This window comes from Homarus americanus, unplaced genomic scaffold, assembly GCF_018991925.1.
Source record: "Homarus americanus isolate GMGI-L3 unplaced genomic scaffold, GMGI_Hamer_2.0 scaffold39675, whole genome shotgun sequence".
Taxonomy (NCBI): domain Eukaryota; kingdom Metazoa; phylum Arthropoda; class Malacostraca; order Decapoda; family Nephropidae; genus Homarus; species Homarus americanus.
This window is the reverse complement of record NW_024736071.1, coordinates 5,174,993-5,181,361: the sequence shown is the minus strand read 5'-3', so window position 1 is coordinate 5,181,361 and position 6,369 is coordinate 5,174,993. Positions and strand designations below refer to the sequence as shown.

The 6,369-nt window shown below is 48.0% G+C and overlaps 1 long non-coding RNA gene across 1 annotated transcript in view; it reads left to right on the top strand.

Moving 5' to 3' along the window:
- The first annotated feature begins 2,009 nt into the window (after positions 1–2,009).
- Positions 2,010–6,369, top strand: part of LOC121871748 — a 133,087-nt gene continuing 128,727 nt past the window's right edge. The window contains exon 1 of the long non-coding RNA XR_006089938.1: positions 2,010–2,266. This is a non-coding gene — a long non-coding RNA (uncharacterized LOC121871748). The remainder of the gene's footprint in view (positions 2,267–6,369) is intronic.

The window sequence follows — 6,369 nt, the reverse complement described above, 5'->3', positions numbered from 1 at the left end:
TTATCTTGCGGGTGTAACTCAACACTTGGGGTACTTTTCTTATACCACTAACTGCATGGGGTGAGCATTGAATATGTTTAGTAAGAGAAGCGTACAGTAATGTGTGACTAGACGAACACACACACAATACCTTACCCTGAACTACGGAGCTCATGTATAATATATGGAACACTCATTGACAAAAAAATATTCGAGTAAATGGCACCCAGCATTCCAGGCTTTGTGAGGGTGTAGATTGTTTTTTGATGCTGTTGTTGTTGTAGTTGAAGTTGTTGTTATAGTTATTGTAGTTATTGATGCTGTTGTTGTTGAAGTTGAGTTTGTTGTTGGTGTTATGGTAGTTGTTGTTGTAGTTGTTGCTGTAGTTATTATAATTATCGTAGTTCTCGCTGTTGTAGTTGTTGTTATTGTAGTTGTTGTTGTTGTAGTTGTGAGTCAAGCTACAGGTCGTAAAAATAGAGAGCGCCTGATCAATGCTGGCAGTTTTCACACACACACACACACACACACACACACACACACACACAGATATGAATCGATTCGTTATAAAGCTGCGGTTATCTGATGACACCGGCTGGGTAAAGGGATTACTGAATACATTTCTCCCCTATGGTCACTTTAACCTGTGTGGGAAGAAGAGAGAAATAGTCTGTTATTCATCACATCGTTAATATAAAACTAACATCAAAGTCAGAGTGGTTTACGGGACTAACTACGGATTCCTTATTTTTTAACTTTGGTATATGACAAATCTAACATTAACCCAACCTAATCTAACCTTAATCTAACCTAACACTAAGCTAACCTAACCTAACCTCACCCTCAATCTCAGGTCCTCCTTCCTCACCTTACCCTCACTACTCATCTCCTCACTACCTCATTTCCCTCACCTTTACCCTCATCACTCACTTTCACTCACCCCCCTTCCCACGTGCTCCAATCACTACTAATTACTCATGAACCAGAAATCTTTTAACCCCTCAAAGACTCACTTCTGTTTTGATGATACTTCTCAAGGAACAAACTATGTTAACAACAAACTTGAGCAGACCCCCCCACCTACCGTAGTCTGTGATGCTTCAAGGAGAGGGGGGGGGAGGGGAGGAGAGGGGTAGGGGGTAGGGAGGGGAGGGGGGGTAGGGATGAGAGGGGGGGTAGAGAGGAGAGGGGGGAGGGGTAGGGAGGAGAGGGGACGGGGTAGGGAGGAGAGGGGGAGGGCGGTAGGGAGGAGGGGAGGGCGGTAGGGGAGAGGGGGAGGGCGCAGTAGGGGGAGAGGGGAGGGCGGGAGGAGGGTGGAGGGGGGGTAGGGAGGAGAGGGGAGGGCGGTAGGGAGGAGGGGAGAGAGAGGGGGGAGGGGAGGGGGTAGGGGAGGAGGGGGAGGGGGGTAGGGGGGAGAGGGAGGGGGAGGAGGAGAGGGGGGAGGGGTAGGGAGGAGAGAGGGGAGGGAGAGGGGGAGGGCGGTAGGGGAGAGGGGGGGGTAGGGAGGAGAGGGGGAGGGGGGGTAGGGGGAGAGAGGGGGGTAGGGGTGATAGGGGGAGGGGGGGGTAGAGAGGAGAGGGCTAGGGGGTATGTGGAATGGTTGTGTTGTTGTTATTATACGATAGGTAGATTGATAAATGTGGATAGATAGATATTTATGAGAGAGAGAGAGATATTTCCAGCCCATCTTAAGGTAATATTTAATTTGACTATTATTAATTAGCAAACAAACTTGACGACGAGCAACATACCTTTCATTACTCAAGATTTACCTGTGCCTTTACACACTGCTTCCCCTCTTCCCCCCTCCTATCCACCTCCTCCCTGCTACTCTCCATCAATCTCGAGAATGAGGAGGTAGGTTGGGGTGGGTGGGGGAGGTTATTGAGGTCAAGGGGTAAGAGGTAGAGAGGTTTGAAGGGAGGGAGTTGATGAGGGGGGGAGGGAGATGATGAGGGAGGGAGGGAGGGAGGTGAGCAGGGTGACGGTGGTGGGTCAGCTAGACGAAACTCAGTGTAGTTCTGGCAGTGATACACAGTGGTCGTGTCGCTCCAACTCCTGGCCTGGCGGACAGACATACACACGCCTCTGTTCTCTCTCTCTCTACCCTCAGAGAACTTTAGAGAACTCAAACTCCACCACAGAGTCATTTTATCTTGTACTAAAACTTACGGATTAATGGTTGAAATTAATAAAAGGAGTGGCTGGGGAAAATGCAAAGTTTAGGAAAGTGTGAACGACGCTAGAGGAGAAGTTACGGAAGTAGAGGACCCCCTTTTGTACACAGGTAAGGAAGGGGGGGAGGGGGTTGTTAAAGGAGATGTCTCTGCCTCGGGTCTTAATTTATCTTAATGAAAAGGTTGTATCTAGCAATCACCTTAGGTTAGGGCGCTCGTCAACACACTAAATGAAGCGGCCTTAGTTTATTATCGTCATCCCTATTTTTGGTGCGATTAATTTATGTTTTTATTTTATTTACATTACTCTGAACTTATTAATGACCGTAGGAAAATAATAAAAAAGATAATGATAAAAATAAGACCGTTAGCGTTGATAGATGATGGCAATTATAAATGGAAGATGGGGAAAAGATAATATCCTAACTTGATATACTGTTTTGATAAAGGTGGTGGTGGTTGTAATGTTGAATTGAATTTTTTGTACAATTTTTGTGTACTTATCCTCATGGGTCACCTCAGTGGTCATTGGCTAGTGTGTTTGGTGATGGTGGTGGTGTGGGTGGTGCTCTGCCAGTTGCTGTTGCCACACTGTGCTGCTGGCAGTGTGTGTGTGGGTTACCATCCCACCACCATGGTGGTCAGTAGTCAACTACCTGCTGTTGGCTGGGCCCCACCAATCTGCTGGTCACACCTGCTCCCCCACCACACCTGCCGCCCCACCACCTGCTGCCCACACCTGCTGGCTGGGCCCCACCACCTGGCCCCACCACCTGCGCCTCCTGGGGCCCTGCCTCACCACCGCTGCCTCCCCACCTGCTACTGCTGCCCCACCTGCTGCTGGCCTCACACCACCTGCTGCCCTCACTACTGCTGCTGGGCCTCACCTGGGCACTCACCTGCTGCCTCACCACCTGTGCTGCTGCCTCACTCACCTGCTGCCCCCACCTGCTGGCCCCACCACCTCCACTCACCACTTACCTGCTGGCTGCCCCACCACCTGCTGGCCCCACCACCTGCCCCACCCGCCCCACCTGCTGCCTGCTGCCCCACCACCTGCTGCCCCCATCTGCTGGGCCCCACCACATGCTGCCCCTCCACCTGCTGGGCCCCACCCTGCTGGGCCTGCTCCCCACCTGCTGCCCCACCTCACCCTGCCGCCTCACTCATGCTGCCCTCGCTCCTGCCTCCACCTGCTGCCTCTACCTGCTGCCTCTGCCTCTACCTGCTGCCTCACCACCTGCTGCCTCCACCCTGCTGCTACCTCACTACCCTGCTGCCTTCCATCTTATTCCTTTTGTTTTCTGCTTCTGCTGTAAAATCTAAATTGTCCTCCTCCTCCTCTTGCTCCTCTTTCCTCTCCTCCCTCCTCCTCCCCTCTCTTGCTCCTCTTTCCTCCCTCCTGCCTCTTCCTCCTCCTCCTCCTCCCTCTTGCTCCTCCTTCTTCTCCTCTCCTCCCTCCCTCCTCCCTCCCTCTTCCTCCTCCTCCTGCTCCTCTTCCTCCTCTTCCTCTTCCTCTCTCTCCTCCTCCTCCTTCCCTCCTCCTCTCCCTCCTTCCTCCTCCTCTTCCTCCTCCTCCTCCTCCTCTTCCTCCTCTTCCTCCTCTTCCTCCTCCTCCTCCTGCTCCTCCTCTTCCTCCTCCTCCTTTCTCTGTCCCCTCCAGCACTGCATTATCCAAATTGCCTACTGCTCTCTCTCCTTTGCCTTCCCTCCTCTCATTCCTTCAGTCTTCTCCTCTTCTTCGTTCTCTCATCTTCCCCTCATCATCATTATCTTTATTCATATTTCCTTATTTATCCTTCTTGGTTCGTTCAAGAATATGCTGAGGTAAATCATTCTTTATTTGATACTTTAAATGAGCATTCTTCTTCTTGTTGTTCTTCTTCTTCTTGTTCTTCTTGGTCTTGTTCTTCTTGTTCTTCTTGTTCTTCTTGTTCTTCTTCTTCTTGTTCTTCTTCTTGTTCTTCTTGTTCTTCTTCTTGTTCTTCTTGTTCTTCTTCTTCTTGTTCTGCTTGTTCTTCTTGTTCTTCTTGTTCTTCTTGGCCTTCTTCTTGTTCTTCTTGTTCTTCTTGTTCTTCTTGTTCTTCTTGTTCTTCTTCTTCTTCTTCTTCTTTTCTTGTTGTTGTTGTTGTTGTTGTTGTTGTTGTTGTTTTCTTCTTCTTCTTCTTCTTCTTGTTCTTGTTCTTGTTCTTGTTCTTGTTCTTGTTCTTCTTCTTGTTGTTCTTCTTGTTCTTCTTGGTCTTCTTCTTCTTGTTCTGCTTGTTCTTCTTGTTCTTCTTGTTCTTCTTGGCCTTCTTCTTGTTCTTCTTGTTCTTGTTCTTGTTCTTCTTCTTCTTGTTCTTCACGTAAAGTACCCTACACACAGCTCACAATAACACTGTGAGTCACCTGAGCAGTACCTTGTGTTGTCACCTGTAGGGGGGTTGATTATCACTTCAAGCGTGTTAGGTGGTTCTTGTTGGTTCTAAGCTTGAAGAACTGTTCCTCTAGTAAGCTTTTAAACTTGAAGAACTGTGTTTTGTTGGAGAGATGAAACGGGTGTGTAGAGAGAGAGAGAGAGAGAGAGAGAGAGAGAGAGAGAGAGAGAGAGAGAGAGAGAGAGAGAGAGAGAGAGAGGAGGAGGAGGGTATTTTCTAAAGTTTAAAAGGTAATATCACTGCCAATGGTCACGGTAGAGAGGTCAAACGAGGTCACATGAGGTCAAGCAAATGCCCCCAGGTCTGACCCTCCGAAGAACACAACTGCCGAGTCTCTACAATGTTGTATAGAAATTGGAGGCTTAGAGTGTTGACAGACAGACAGACAGATCTATGCATACAGACTTAGAGACGGGCATAAAGACAGACAGACAGAAACACCTATCTATACAGACTTAAAGACAGGCGTAAAGACAGACAGACAGGCAGACAGACAGGCAGACAGACAGACAGACAGACAGCCACCAAGGGGATATCGATATCAATCTCCTTTACACATTTAGACAAAAATAGTTAAGGGATAAAGGAGAATGATTTGTGGGAGCTGACAGAATAATGGTCGTCATCAAAGGTTGGGCACCTGAAGAGCGTCCTGATTGCTTTGGATAAGAACAAGACACCCCCTTCCCTCTCCCTCCCTCCTCTCCACTCTCCCCTCTCCGCCCTTCCCCCTCCACTCTTCCCTCTCCGCCCTTCCCCCCCCCCTCCAAAAAAAAAATCTAATTCGGTCGACAGAAATTTGAGCTTTATATTGGTTGATGTTGGTGGTGGTGGTGGTGATGGTGATGGTGGTGATGGTGGTGGTGGTGACGACGTCGTTCTAATCAATAGTTTTCTGGTTTAACTTTGTTTGTTTTTACTGACGACTGTAGGTTTATTTTTTTGGTTTGGTTTGGTTAGGTTAGGTTTGTCTTGGTTAAGTTAGGTTGTGTTAAGTTAGGTTACGAGGGAAAATTCACCTTGAAAAGAACTAACATCTTTTTTTTGTGTGTGGGGGGGGTGGGGGGGGGAGCCTGCTTTTAGGTGTTCAATAATCGTCTCTCCTGACCTAACTGATTATGATGTTGTCATGCGAGGGACTCATAACTCACACACACCTTTAACCCACCTAGTGACCAGCTTTAACTGATTTATGTTTTGAGATAAATAAACCCTTCCAATACCAGACTAATTCTTGATTAGCCCTATTGTGAAGTCCGCTATTGAGAAGTCCGCTATTGAGAAGTCCGCTATTGAGAAGTCCGCTATTGAGAAGTCCGCTATTGAGAAGTCCGCTATTGTGAAGTCCTCTCTTGAGAAGTCCGCTATTGAGAGGGTTTACTGTAGTGACCTTTAATTTGCATTACTAAAGAAAAAAATAGTGTTAAAAACCTCTTAAGCAATTGACTGATAGTTCTTGGGGAAGAGATGTTGAGGTGTAGCTGGTTAGGTTGGGTTTGGTTAGGTTAGGTTAGGTTTGGTTAGGTTAGGTTAGGTTAGGTTAGGTTAGGTTTGGTTTGGTTAGGTTAGGTGAGTTAATTCGATACGTTCTTCATTACACGAGTCTTGAGGTCTGGCATGACGAACACACATTCCCCAGGTACAATATTCCTGGACAGGTAAAAACATTGCCGCTGGAGGTACAAGGCGAGCGAACGATCGTCTGGCGTAAACATTAATTAGTGTGTCATTGGGGGATGGTAGGAGACGCCAGGCGCTGTTGATTGCCTGTGCCGGCGGTATGTGACATGAAGAGT